The sequence below is a fragment of the Morone saxatilis genome, unplaced genomic scaffold (assembly GCF_004916995.1).
Source record: "Morone saxatilis isolate NCDOM2014 unplaced genomic scaffold, NCSU_SB_2.0 Contig18, whole genome shotgun sequence".
NCBI lineage: Eukaryota > Metazoa > Chordata > Actinopteri > Moronidae > Morone > Morone saxatilis.
Window position 1 is genome coordinate 6,671,425 of NW_023339740.1, and position 14,546 is coordinate 6,685,970.

General features: G+C 42.7%; 1 protein-coding gene across 8 annotated transcripts in view; it reads right to left on the bottom strand.

Annotated features, from left to right (window-relative positions):
* Positions 1 to 14,546, bottom strand: part of ncoa3 (nuclear receptor coactivator 3) — a 31,764-nt gene that overhangs the window by 14,561 nt on the left and 2,657 nt on the right. For 7 of the 8 annotated variants that reach the window (XM_035662541.1, XM_035662540.1, XM_035662532.1 and 4 more), the window contains exon 2: positions 43 to 110. The exons of the other annotated variant lie outside the window; for it this stretch is intronic. The gene's annotated coding sequence lies outside the window, so the exon portion shown is untranslated. The remainder of the gene's footprint in view (positions 1 to 42; positions 111 to 14,546) is intronic. 8 annotated transcript variants of the gene reach the window in all.

Here is a 14,546-nt window from a genome sequence, read left to right on the forward strand (position 1 = left end):
TGTGTGTGTGTGTGTGCTTCTCTGCATACACAACATGCTCACCTTGACCAGTACAAGCCCCAGTCAAGCTCCATCAAGGGTCTAGTGTCGCTTCAATGTCTCAACATCTCCTGAAAGCAGAAAGAGAAGATAAAATGGCGATGAACTGTGGGGGTATGTTAATGTCTGGCTGTCTCAACATGGCTTCATAATGGCACTGCTCTGCTGCTTCCTACAAAAATATCATGAGCTCTTTACATGTTTTGCTTTCACATAAATTCATGGGAAAATCTGATTTCTAAAATTGCACAGGAAGCCACAGCAGATAGCATCCTGTTTGCGTCCTCCCCTCAGCCCGTTCCACTGCGTCATCACTTCCCTTTCCTGGAAATGTGGCCACTCATCCACCCTATTTACATATTCTGTTTATCAGTCTGGTTCCCTGCCGTCCTGGTTCCTACTCACACCTTGTATCATTTCTTCTGCCCGTCAGAGGCTTTGCAAAGCTGAAAATGCCCTAATTCTGACAAAAGCTCAGGACATTTCTTAATCAAATGGTTATTCACACTGAATTTAAACTCTGATTGGTCAAAGACCTTTCATCACTGTGAACACAACTAACCAGATAGTGTTTTAAGAAGCTACTGAGCATGTCACCTTTCTCTCCTTCCAATATTCAGTGTTTATACTGTACATACACTATATGTGCTAGTAACCGTTCTGTCAAAGCTTTCATAACCTTCAGTACTTTGCAGTGTTATTCATAATCACAGTAGAGAAGGCCCTCTGGGGTTGTGTGTTTTCTCATCAGAGCAATTGGATAAGCTTTCATTAAAGCAACAGAAATGAATCTTTCTTGCTGGTCACCAACATCTGTGTACAGTCCTTCCATTTGAAAATAGCAGCAACAATATTACACTCAGATGTAATTACTTTCTGTTTGCTTAGGATTTTTCTAGCCACATTTTCATAGCAAAAAGGGACCCGTCATGGGGTCCTAACACAACAACTGTGAGGACCTGGTCTTCAGTGTTTTGCTCCTAACCCTACTGCCACAGATAAGCCTGTCAGACGCTCTATGCTTCATGAAATCTAACAATAATTTATATAATATGTGACTTTAACAAGAATTAAAAGTCAAATTGACTCTTGCACAACTGGTGTTCTGTAAGGACATGCTAAATTAAAATAACAGCTAAAAGAAAATATAAAAAAACATTGATTTGATAAATGTCTTAACTGTCTCCCGTCAGGTTTAGTCTGATTAATTATTGACCTAACTCAAAAGGCAATAGTTACCTGCATGCAACGCATTGTATGTGTGTGTGTGTGATCCTCCACCACAGCCCACTGATCACATCAGTCCTAAACGCTGCGCTGCCACTGAGCTAATGCTGCAGCTGAATAATTTAACACAGAGAAAGAGAGAAAAGCGTTCCCTTTCTGTCAACTGTCCAAACACAGTTTAATCATTCCGAGTCCACACCAAAACAAATCAACCATTCACAGAAACTAAAAGAGAATTTCTGCCATTTTAGTTTTTAATGCATCCTGACCTCTCACACATTACCATTACTTTTGTTAAACTTTGTTCATCCCTGTGTTTTCTGTCCTTGTTTACTGACACGGGTACAAACACACAGCACACATGCGTTAGAAACTTCTGGAAGTGAAACGGAATTCAAAGCAGGAGATATAAGCACTCCTATGAATATGGACTGCAAAGGGAGGAGGAGTCGAGGCAGATTGAGTAGAATAAAGAGGGAGAGGAGGAGGAGGAGGAGGAGGGGAACAGAGAGGGGGAGGGGAGAAGAGAGGACACACAGCTCACTGAAATAAATAGTGTTGGGTATCAGAACAATTTAGAAACCGAAACACTTCTTGTGAAAAGCAGACATAAGAGGCGCCTCCTGCTCAGAAGAATTTACAGCAGAGACGTATATGGTAGGCCAAGTTGGTGTCCTGTAAATTAAACTGCTAATGTAATGAATAAATATAAATACGCTTTTTATTGTGTTTATATTTAACTAACTGATAAGTGACACTGAACTATTGCTGATGTTTTGAGGTTGGCAGTATGCACTCAAAACCTCACTCTTAATGAACTTAAGATACTGAAATCAGTTTCTAATACAGCATGACATAATTGCCTACTAATGCACTTTAAATATGGTAATGTAAAAGTCCACAGTACAGTATTTCTCAACATGAAACCCACCAATGATGACAGTGGGCACGGATTGAGCTTTGACAGTGAATTTGCTTGTTCGTCTGGTCAGCAGTGACAGTAGGCAGTGAAGGGACAGACACAACTCCTTGTACAACAAACCGCAGTGACTGTGAGGGGTTTTGCTTCCTCATATCTTCATCAAAACTACCCAGTCAACATTGCAATCACTCCCATACCAATCATGTGTTACAGGACAAGTATTTAAATGTTACCAGAGACTTAATTAAACAAAGGGTTGCGTGTCTCAAAGCTCTCGTATCACACATGACTTCACTCTGTAAGTGAAGGGAGTGTATCTTCAAAGACTTTGACATCTGATTCTTGTGTTCATCTGACACACACAGGTCTCATCCAAAGTCATTTCAGCAATCCTGCAGCCTCACTCAATGACTGGGGATTTGGGGAGATACAAACATGCAAGGCAACTAACGTTAGCTAGCAGATTTTGACTTGTTGCACTAAAAAGGCACGTGCAGCAGATTTTTGAAGGCTCTTGCTTAGTGGATAGCTATGACTTCTTTTTAAATCAGATTCTAACTTTCTACATATCAAAGAACAGTGAATTAAACATGTCTAAAGGGACTATATGAGGTATGAATGACTTGTGTTGTTTTCCCAGTATGCCTACAGATATAAGCAAGAGAGCCAAACACCCTTGTGGATCTCTAAACAATCTATTCTCTTTCAGATATGACAGAAAAAGATAAACTGTATTCTGTACAAACTTTACATCTGTCGCCTCAACTCGCTCATTAAACACCAACTCGTAACAGTGTTAACTGACCGTCTACTTTGTGTGTGGGGGTTTTTTCCGGCTGTGACCAAAAGTCAGTAGCTGGTGCTGGAGAGCGATGTGAGCCTGTGTCTGCTCTCACTGGCTGTAGCTTGTTGGATGGCTCCAGATATATAGCATATTAGATATTTTTCGGGCGTCTCTGAGGAATCGATAAGCCCTCTGACCGCGTCCTGAAACGGTTCACACATATCGATCGTCCTGATAGGAGCAAGCTGATGTGGGGGCTTTTGTGGCAATCTCCACAATACGTGATTTCAGCCCCGATTTCCCACTCGCTGACCGTTAATGAGTTTCTCACCATTCATAAACTTAGCGAATAACTTTTTAAATACATTTGTCTGCACCCTGTAGTATAAATGCATTTCAGTTAGTATTGTACAAATAAAATCCATTTCAACGCACGTATACACACACACACACACACACACACACACATTTGGTAACAGGCCAGAATGGCAGCAGTGTCAGTCAGTCAGTTAGGACGAGAATAGTGAAGAGGACATTCCTGCTCGGCCTGAAATGAAGCCTGCAATCTGAGCTCCCTGAGACAATGAGTGGCAGGCCCAACAATAAACACTAGCCTACCCAAAACAAAGATCAGACAAAATGGGGCACGCATACACACAATTAAAAGACCCCCAGAAACACACCCAAAGCACATGTTCTCAAACTGTCTTTATTGCAGCTGTGTGGTGGTTTGAGGGTGTGGGGAAAAACACTGTAAAATACTGAAAAGATATTCTGAACTTTCTTTTCAAAATCAAGGCCGGACATGAACTACTAAAAGCATTTGGAATCATGACTTCAGTATACTCAAACACACACAGACACACACAGACACTACAAGGTAATAAAACAACAAAAGGTGTCTACTTGAGTTTGGAACATCAAGAGCAAAAAGGAAACAAAAGGACACAATGACTTCCTGTTTTTCTTCAAAGAACTTCTCCACCTCCTGCTGAGCATACAACCAGCTATATACTGGATTAAGTGCAATTGGAGCTCAATGTCTCCATTCAAGAACAATTTCTGAGTAATTATAAAGCCACGTTTTGCTGAATCCAAATGTCGACCCTATGTACAAAGAAAGAATGAAAAAGCATTTGGCTGAGGAATGTGTTTTGTCAAACACTGTCCATGAGTAGATAACAAGGAGCAGTTTCTGGAGTTTGTTAACAACATTCAACCAAATTAACCCAGTGCAACTACATTAATCTAAATACATCAGCACCTTTTCACAATGGATTCATGAGTCTGGTGTAATATGGAAGGGGAATAATGTAATGCTGTGCCCCCATTTGGCCTTGAAGGTAGGTTAGTGTTGTAGATAGCAAGCGGTCAGACCCAGCTCCAAGGGCACGACAAAGTGAGGGAAATAAACACGGTTGTCAAGAGTTGTTCACACATGCTACATTAATATCTGAATTTAGAGCAGGCAAACACACTGTTAAAGCCCATTTTCCATTGTGTTTTCAGAGAGGCTAAAAAGCAATGATTGGACAATCAGGCGAGGGGTTAAGCAAAGGGTCATTAGCAATTTGTTCTTTCTTCAGGTCTTCACTTCAGTGAGCCAGCTCATGGTGAGATATGTGACAGATGTGCATGTACCCAAAGTACTGAGCCCTTCTGGGCCTCAGCAAGGCAAAGAGAACAAGGAATCAACTCAATCCAAATCAAAGGGCCATTACAGCCAATAATGTAGTTTGTTGTAACAAACTTCCATCTGTTTGGCATATGATAGTGCCAATATACATTACTATCCCAGGTCTATATGGGTTAATGTTATATTTAGTTGACATTTACCATCAACCTTAAACAAAGGCAAGTATTATTTCAGTTACTTTTATTGTCTTTTTCATTACACAGCTTTACTAAGTTGAGAGTTAAGGACATTTTCTTTGACTATTAAGTGGCTTACCCGTCACCAGAAATCATTGTGTGGAGGGGCCGCGTCCCAATTCCCGGCCTGTTAAAGGGCACTACTATGTCTGAGAAGGAAGCTGCTGATGTTATCAATATGTATTTCATTTGTGAGCTTTGTGGGTGGCAAAGAATAGTGCATTTGGTGATGCATTCCAGTACAGTGGGAAATTTGAGTTCCTGTAAGAAATTATTCTGGTTGTTTGTCATTTTCTGTGTCAACAATGATAGCAAATGCTTGTTAATAATATATATATATATATATATATATATATAGTCTATACTCTTTGTCAGTTGATATTCAAAGGTCATGTATCAGAATAGTTTTTCGGTAGGAAAAAATGTCTATTTCTGAACTTACTTTCCCAAAGTCAATTTTTACTTTCCCTCATACAGATTGATACAGTTATCAAATAACACTGAGACCCTCTTAGCCTTCATGCAAGTGAGAGTCTGTCGGCTCTTTTTCTGGCACAGTAACGTTTTTTAGAAACATGTCGTGCTTTTGAAAAACAACCCTATTTCACCAGCCTTGATCTCAAATTTATAGCAATCTGCATAGTAGTAATAGTAAATTAAATTCCTGTTTCCAGGATAAAATGTTCGCTTGCGTTTCGGCTCACAAACTTTGTCTTGCATTTGCAACTCTCAACAGAGATAAGAAGGAAGCGAGATTGTTCCCTCCTTAGCTACTTCACCATCGTTCAATCCTCATGGTTGAGCCCAGATCCATCTATGATATCTGGGGATTCCCCCTTCATTTTAAGGGAAGATAACTTCCAGAAGCAAACATTAGACATTAAGCATAGTCTTGAATGCACCCTTGTTGTTGAAAATTGCTTATTAGCTGTTTTTCTGCCAATATTACATATGATTTTAATGGAACATGGACAACAGGGACTAAACTGGAGCCACAGGGTTTGATGACAAGATGGGGAATGCTGCCACACAATGAGATTCAGGGACGGGGATAGGGATGCAGAGGACATATGTCAAGCATGTGTGTACAAGTGTGGATTTTGAAAAAAGTAAAGCTGTAAATTGTTCAGAGAGAAAGCCTCCATTTAGGTGCCGAGGCAGCTGTGAAATTCCAGAAAGGCTTAAAACTCAGACAGAAAACACAGGCTATGTCCCTTCGTTTGTCTGTTGTGTGTCTGGCGGTAGAGCAAGATGTTTCTGTCTCTTTATCCCTCTGTACTTTTAATGTGAAGGTCCATTCAAAACCAATGTCGTGTCTGAGCTGTGAATTTACAGTGCCAAAAATAACACAAAACCCAATTTGTTGCATTTCTGTTTTACCAAATTCATTCACTGAGATAAGTCTTTCAAATGAAAATCCTCAACAAGCGTGACTGATTTAAAGTTAATATTGAAGTCACACAAGGCACAGTTCACAGTGGAATAAAGTGTACCTTTCAAAACCATGGCACTGACGCACATGTGAGAGAAGAGGACAGGAGGTGGAGCTGGGAAAGCCAACAGAAACACACCCTCACAGAAGCTTATTGGAGTTTGTGAAGCATTTTAGAAAAGCATCAGTAAGAAGCCTCAGTCCTAAGGAATCCAACTTTAAGGTTCAAATTGATTGACCAATCAAAGCCTAAAATATGTGAAAAACAAACATGTAATAGGTCAGCTGTGTTCTATACATTTTCTAAATCTGATCATCTATGGTAGACATGAGCTTTGCAAAAATAAATTTGGGGTGAATTATCAATAAATCAAATGCTGCTTGGCCCATCTGCAACTCATTTACACTGACTGCAAAACAACATACTGTTGACGTAAATTATATTAGAAGTGTTCCCATAAAAGAAATTCACAAGGAAGAGCGCATAAAAAAAAAAAAGCAGTCGATGTATAACAACACAAAGCAGCTATATGTCCTGGTGGGCTTTTTCCTCAGACTAGTAGTGTACATGATGCCCATAGATGAATGTGGGGAGGGAGCGAAGGTAGTTCAAAGCAGAGAGAAACTGCCTTCATAGGATTGCTGTTTCTCCAAGAAAAAACATCCCCCACCCGCACCCAGTGCACACAACACACACAGAGCTCAGGCTGTGTGTGCATCTCCCCATTTTTCTCACGCAAACTGCAGCGTGTAGAAAAACCAAAGAAAATAAATGAAGGTGGAAACAAAGAGATGGCAGATTCCACGGTGTGTGTGTGTGTGTGTGTGTGTGTGTCTGTCACACATGCATCTCCTACAACTATCCATCATTAATACGGACAAAGAACAGAAAGGAACAGCAGAGGACCCACGCGGGCACTGACTCAACCAGCTAACTCGTGGCATAGCACCACTGTTGGGCTCAGCAACACCTTCATTTTCTATAAGCGGGACACGTTGGTGTTTATGGGGAAGTGATAAGAGCGAGGACATCGTCCGACATCGACCAAACAAAATGCAGGCAGCTGTGTGTCACACAAGGCTCATATTATGGAAATGAGTTCATTAATCAATGGCTAAACAGCCTTTTATCTGGGGAGCCAGAGCGCCAGGGCCTGATCAGCTGCCGCGCTGCCCGGTCTGATAACACACACATCTTCACTAGCAACTGATGTGGGTGTAATGAGAGCAGAAATCTCATGTAGCCCGAGATAATTCAGTGTGAAGATATGTCAACCATTGTAATAAGTTTTGGCAGTATTTTGTAAAATGACCCCACGTTGATAGAAAAACAGGCTATGCTTGGTTTGAACTTTTCTTTTCAGAAGCAGTGTTTGTGTACACGTTTCAACTGTGCCACTCCGTAAAAAAAAAAAAAAAATTTTCATTTTCAGACCGCAGCGCAGCGATTTTCTCTCTTCTCTTCCTCCCTCCCTCTTGCTCATGTGTCCTTCTCTCCTCCCTCCGCCCTCCCTCCTCCTCTCCCCACCGTCCCTGTTGGATTGGTGGAGTAAACACAGGAAGAGAGCGGGCTCTGTTCCACCACGCCAGAGCTGGGGCTGGGCGTTCCTGCACAGCTCCTGCGCCGGGGTCAAAAGTTTACTGTGGTTTTCGTTTCACCTTTCCTCAGCCAATCACAGCGCCACACTGCCGCGCCTGAACTCTGACCCCTGCAAAGAATTCCACTGAAAAGATGGTCTGACGCCAGTTTCACAACTGCACCCCCCTCCCCATCTTTCCCCTTACTACTCCTTTTCCTTTCTTTCAACTGGCCAGTCTCATGTGTTGACAGAGCCTAGGTGAAAAAGATTCCAGAAATGAGGTACGAGGGGAAATGGAGAGCCGGAGCAGGACTGGGGGTTTAATCCTCACAGCCATGCAGTCTTAGAAAACTGACATAAACGAAAGCAGCTATCAGTAGCTGCTTTCGTTTATGTTCCGGGTGATGAACAGCTAACCGTGGCAAAACAAAAAAACTAAATGACACAATTTACTTCAAAATCTGAGACTCTCAAGGATTATTTTACAGTCTGACACATAAATAGAGACCATTTTAGTTTACTTGTTTCAATCCCAGGGCAATAAAAGCCACAGAATTATGGATTATAAAAAAAAAAAAAAGAGAGAAACCCAATCCTTGTGCACTTGATATGGTCTATTACTCTACTCTTTGGTTTCCCTTCTTCACTTTCCTTCCTCTACGGTGCTTTACAGAGCCTGCTACACATTCTGCCCACCACATGCCGCTCAGTTCCAGGTTAACACTATTAAAAGTGTGTTTAAATGACTTATGAGGACAGGCGGGATACAGGGGTCACAAGGACCAAGTGTTGAAAGACAGACAGAGAAGGCAAATGGATGTGTGTGTGTGTGGGGGGGGAGGGAGCAGAAGCTCTGCTGAGCTTGTATCACAACACTCAGGTTTAGGAAGCAAAATCAGAGTTGCTCACTCTGACTGCACACATGTACGCACACGCTGAGCCATAATCCAACTGTTGGTTTGTTTTTGTCTTGGTGACACTGCACTCTGTTCCCATCTGCTGAGTGATTAAGTCTGCACTGCTAATCAAGTGCCTCACACTGTAAGGGAGCGGGCAAAGGACAACACACGCTGGTCTCTGCTTCACACCGCCTACTTAGCTTTGACTCACAAAAAGAAAGAAAGAAAAGTTCAGGGTCAATGTTCCTGTGGACTTACAAACAGCTGCAAGTGAAATCCAATTGGATGGGTTCAGAAAGCCTTTCAAACTGTCAAACTAAAAGTACGAACAAAAGAAAATATACGGCAGTCTGTTCATTTTGATTCTTGGACTGGACTGCTATAACAGACTGACAACGTTACACTTACCACCGTGATAAAGCAACATATCCCCATCATGCTTTGGTGGTCAATGTATCTGGTCAAGTTAATTTGTGTGTGGGGGGGAAGAATTAACAAACAATTAATAACAACTAGATGTGCAGCCTCCATAATGTCAGCAGCCTACTTATCTGTCAGTCAGAGGAACTGGTCCATGTTGGACACATCCAATGCCAAGTATAAAAGCTTAACAGTAACGTGTAAGCACATGTTGTTTGTGGCACTGCCACATAATTTCATTAAACTGAATCATTTAGATCAAAATATTTACATCATCACATCTGTAGTAGGACAAGAAAATAAAGTATCTTGTTTCTTACAGGATGTCGACACAAAACCTCCATTCAACGTTGTAACATTTTTAAGATGGGCTGCTCAAAGTGTAATGTAGACCCTCATGCCTTCAAGCCCATGTGTGAACTTCGCCATGATGATGGACTTGTTACTGTTGATTGCATACTGGCTGTAGTAAGACGTGTGTATAGGAACTACATCCTGCGTATATGTGAAGCAAATAAAACAGTGTGTAGGCTGTAGTGCTCAAGTAGCAACAACCAGATATCCAAACGCAACACCATAAATCTACTTGCAGTATGAAACATGTTTGGACTCAATTTTTTCTTTATTTAAGTGGATTGGAAAAGAATATTTAAGACATTCAATTATTGGATTAGCAAACATAACATTTTAAGAAATGGCTAAACAACTGTTTTGCACATTTCATGGCCACTGAAGAATGAGGACAGATTGTATTTAAAAACGCTGAAAACAGAATGTATAACTGAACCTTGTATCTTGTGCTGACATTCTTGTTGCACTACTTGGGATTATTAGCTTGTCTGTCAAAGGAAATGTATTGATATTGCTTACAAAACCATGTGGGTTGACTTCATCCACACTGCGCCAAAGACACTTATTCTGATCTGCCTCATTGACTTTGTTTTTGGCGGCCACAACGTTCAAAACTCTGCCATCTCTACTTAAAACCAAGTCATAAATCTCTTTAATGCTGTTCAATGTTAGTCACATGGAACAGGGTAATAAAGACTGTTTGGTTGGCGCTAATTGAACAGGGACCTTTACTTCGCCTGTTTTAGTCACACCAGTCATACAGAATCACTTGTTCCAGTGTGGCAACAGCAATCAGATGAACATATACGAGCAACGCGAGAAACAAGCCCAACGGAAATATGGTGGTCAACAAAAGTAGAGCTATTTCCATACCAAATACTGGATCGGACTAATGGCCAACTTTTGCGAGTGTTGTTTGCTATATAAACCACTGCATCGGTGCAAAGCCTGATGTGATGTGGCAATGTCAGGAGGCAAGTGTTAGCTCGGCTATTCTGGGGACAACGGTAAGCTCCAGAGCAGCAACCTTATGATTGGAGTGTTGCCGTAACGACAAGCCACATATACAGGGGTGACGTCATCAGGCGCAGTGAAATGCAGTAATGGTGAAAGGAATATTTTCCACTTTATCCAGGAAGGAGGGGGAAAGAAAAAAATCGGCCCAATTAAGAAATGAGTGTTGTTGGGGAAAAAAAAGGGGTAATAATAAATGATCTGACACATGCCTTGCCAGTGTTGACATGCTGTAGTAAGTCTGGAGACTTTAACGATGGCGTGGAAGTCTGTCATTCACAACTTGACTCTTTGAACTCGAGGCTGCAATAAAGTAGAAATCGCACTTGTGGAAAATCAAAATGCCGTCTAGCAGAGTACTGTGAGCACGTGTCTGCGCACTCACTGCAACTTGTGCTAATTTCTTTAATGAAAGGACCTTTTCAATTGCAGGTGAGCTATAAGATAGACACTCTGTGCCGTTACAATCCCCATTTGCATGTTCATAATATCCTGTTACATCTTTCAACTGCAGTACCATGCCAGCCGGAGCAGCCTCTCAATCCAGGCCGACGCAGAAACCCCACCCCCACTAACACATAAGTCCAACATCAAACTCTTTCATCTTAGAGATGTACAGAGGGAAAGAGAAACTAAACAAATGAAATGACATTACAGGAGATGTTGAGAGCAGGAACGGTAAGCGGTGTTCAAATCTGCACAGTTTGCAGTGGTTGACGACAAACGCCTTGTTGTTTTGGTTGCAAACTAACTGTTGTGCCTTTGCAATCACACCTTTTTTCAATGCTTGTGTATTTGCTGAAGGGAGAGTATACGCGGGACAAGACATCTTGAGACAGGGGGAAGATGGAGAGGGTCCATGTAGAAGTTGAGAAGTTCATCCAGAAATGACATTGTGTCTTTTCTCTTGCCTTCGTTACCAGCCTGTCTTTCTCCTTCTCTTTACGCTGAATAACAGACAGGGAGAGCATCTGGTAGCAGTTATCTCACAAACCAAACTTTTTTTCACCCTTGCTGTCTCTCCCCCAAAGCACTTTTTATAAAAGGGGGCCCTAAACAAAACACAAACAAGGTCTTGCTAACATTTTACAATGGTAACAAAACTAGGCCAGGGAGCTACCCTCCCACTGGCTTGTTCAGGTGAACCCTTTTTATGAGCATTCTTCAGCTGGGGGAGCGAAAGTTAAAGGGGGAGTTGAAGTTAAAGAGGAAGGGCAAGGAGGGGAGGGGGGGACAAAGCTCTTGGCACCCCCTTCCCTAATAAACTCCTGCCTTGGTCCAATCAGCGAGGACTACAGAGAGTGAACTGTTCCAAATCCTTGCTGGTTATAAAGTGGAATTGGGTGCAATGATTGCTTCAGGCTGCCCGTTTGGCTCGTAGACGTGTGCATGGCTCACATATGGCTCCGCTAGCCTAACACTTGGGTATTACCTCAGAGTTGAGGAAGAGGGAACCGAAGGGATGAATGAGATGGGACTTCAAACAGAGCGAGAGTGCAAACTGCACCGCTTGACTTGGGACTCAGCTGTCTGGATAGTGAATAAAAATCTGGTTTCAGCAGCTCCCATCTCATATTCTCAAACTCGCTTGTTTGGGGCGAAGTAGCCGTAAATATTTTAGCAGTGGAAACACGACTGTCTTGTTGAGCCCAGTTTTCTATATTTAGCTCTACGTGTGTAGGCAGAAAAGGCAACCCTACCTGTTGAGTACTACCACAGTAACACACCAGTATGTGCACATTAACTAAACACGGACCGCTGTCGCTGCATGAGTGACCTTGAGATGTGGCGACTAAACAGGACGTTTTACACAGCTTGAAGCGGACCACAGGAAACTTTTGTATCCTTAAACTTTGGTTGTAAAACAGCCTACAAGGACAAGTCACAATGGTAGTAAGAGTGAAGCTTCAGAGAATCCTGTACAACAAGGTACTCTTTCCCTGACTCACAAACACTAGTTAAAAGTGACCGGTCAGAGGTAGCAGCTGCTTTTCTTGACTAACCCTACACTACCTGTACTGCTGCCTAACAAAAAGGTACGAAGACCAGGGAGTCGGATTACAATTAGGGGAAACAATCAGGCTTTCCTTTCAGCTCTGCGTGAGTCCTCACAGAGCCACTGCTCACTCACACAGCTGTTCGTCTTAAACTGAACACATACCACATGACCAATTGGCACTTAGTCGAAACAAAACTTATTATCTCTGTCTCTTGGTCTCTCTTTAGGCACACAGGGTGACGAGACACTACAAGAATGCCATCTATTCAGACACCAGTGATACAAAAATGCAGCTTGACAAGACCGATTAGAGACAGTTATCAAAAACTGGCAAATGAACTAGACGCACTCCTCCTTTTCTCTAAAACCAGACACTGTTTAGAACCATAGAGCAGAAATATTCAGACAATACAGTTAAACCAGGCAAAATTAAAGTATATAGTAGTATCAAATGTTTTGAAATATTTGTCCTAAAAACATAAAAGTTTGAAGTTTGATATGTATAGTGTTCAAAAGCTCAACAGGAGGACTGAATCTAGAGATGCACAGACAACTTTCATTCAGACCCACGTACTGTGCTTACATTTGGCCCCTACAATATACTTAATAATACCATTATAGTTCTAACAATGACATTGAAAACATGTTTTATTCTCACTTCCCCTCCTCTTGACAATTTAGCAGAGCATAGTGTGCAGCCTGCTCTACTTTGTTTATCTTAAAACATCTCCAAACTGCTGACATTGCTCCTCCCTCCCTCCGCTACACCCCTGCCCTCAACATGACACACCCGTATAGTCGACGTTAGCCATATAAAGCGTGGACTCAGGTGCCTGGGATAGTACTCGGAGTAGTTTACTGACATGCGCAATTAGACACACGGACGCACAGCTTAACGACCCCACCGCGCACCGCCTACACACGTAACCACCAATCCTCACTGGCATCTACTCGCATCAACACTTCCAACCCTCCGCCGACCTAGACCACAGCTGCCTGCTAATCCACGCAAACACCAAACTTAATCATATTTCCGTCACACCACACACACCACCCTCCCTCGAGATAATAAGCCTCCTCACATAAAAAAAATCAAAAAAAACTAGTAAAAGACAACACCACTAAAAAACCACAACACAAAACTAAAATAAAAAAACACACAAAAATAAAAATAAATGAAGACAAACCCCACACCCCACCCACCGCCCGCCCACCCCACTTCCCACTATCCCACCGCGCCCGCCATAACGCAGTCCTCTTTCGCTACTCACCTCACACACTTACATTCTCATGTCACACTCTCCCGCGCCGCCCCCAACCATACCACACAACACCAAAATCACACTCACTGCGCTAACTTCACCACTACACTACCCGCGCGCGCGCGCCCTCGCGAAATAAACCTTACCCTCGAATTACACTCCAGACGCATCTGCTAACACACACTCACCGCCAATCGAGCAAAAAGCCTGATTACCAGCTCCACCCACCTGAATTCACCCGTGACCGAGACAGGGCGCGCAGACAAAGAGCGCAAGCCTCTGCACATCCCAGCTCACTTTCTTCCTCGCAGCGCCACTGCACCACCCGCCACCTGCCCACCCTCTGTCCGTGCACGGACAAGACCATGGCCTACGACAACCGACAAGAGAACCCCCCCCCCCACGGGCGGCCTTCACCTTGCAACCGACACCTATGCCGCCACAAAGCAATGTTCATCCAGCGTCACAGTGCCACTCCTCACCACTTACAAAAATACCCCACCATCGTAGGGCTTCGATCAACATGGCATTCCATTCACGACTCAAAATAACGGACAAGTTAGCTATCATCTGATGCTGTAGGAACTGCCAGCAGCACCACTCTCACTCACATTCCCAGCTACACGCCATCTTCAATTCGGCTCACGTATCCCCTCGAGAACATATTCAGCAGCCACGGTCTTTAACTGCAGAGGACCGTATGCGAATCATACTAACCGCAAGAAGAAAATCTCTACGACACCTC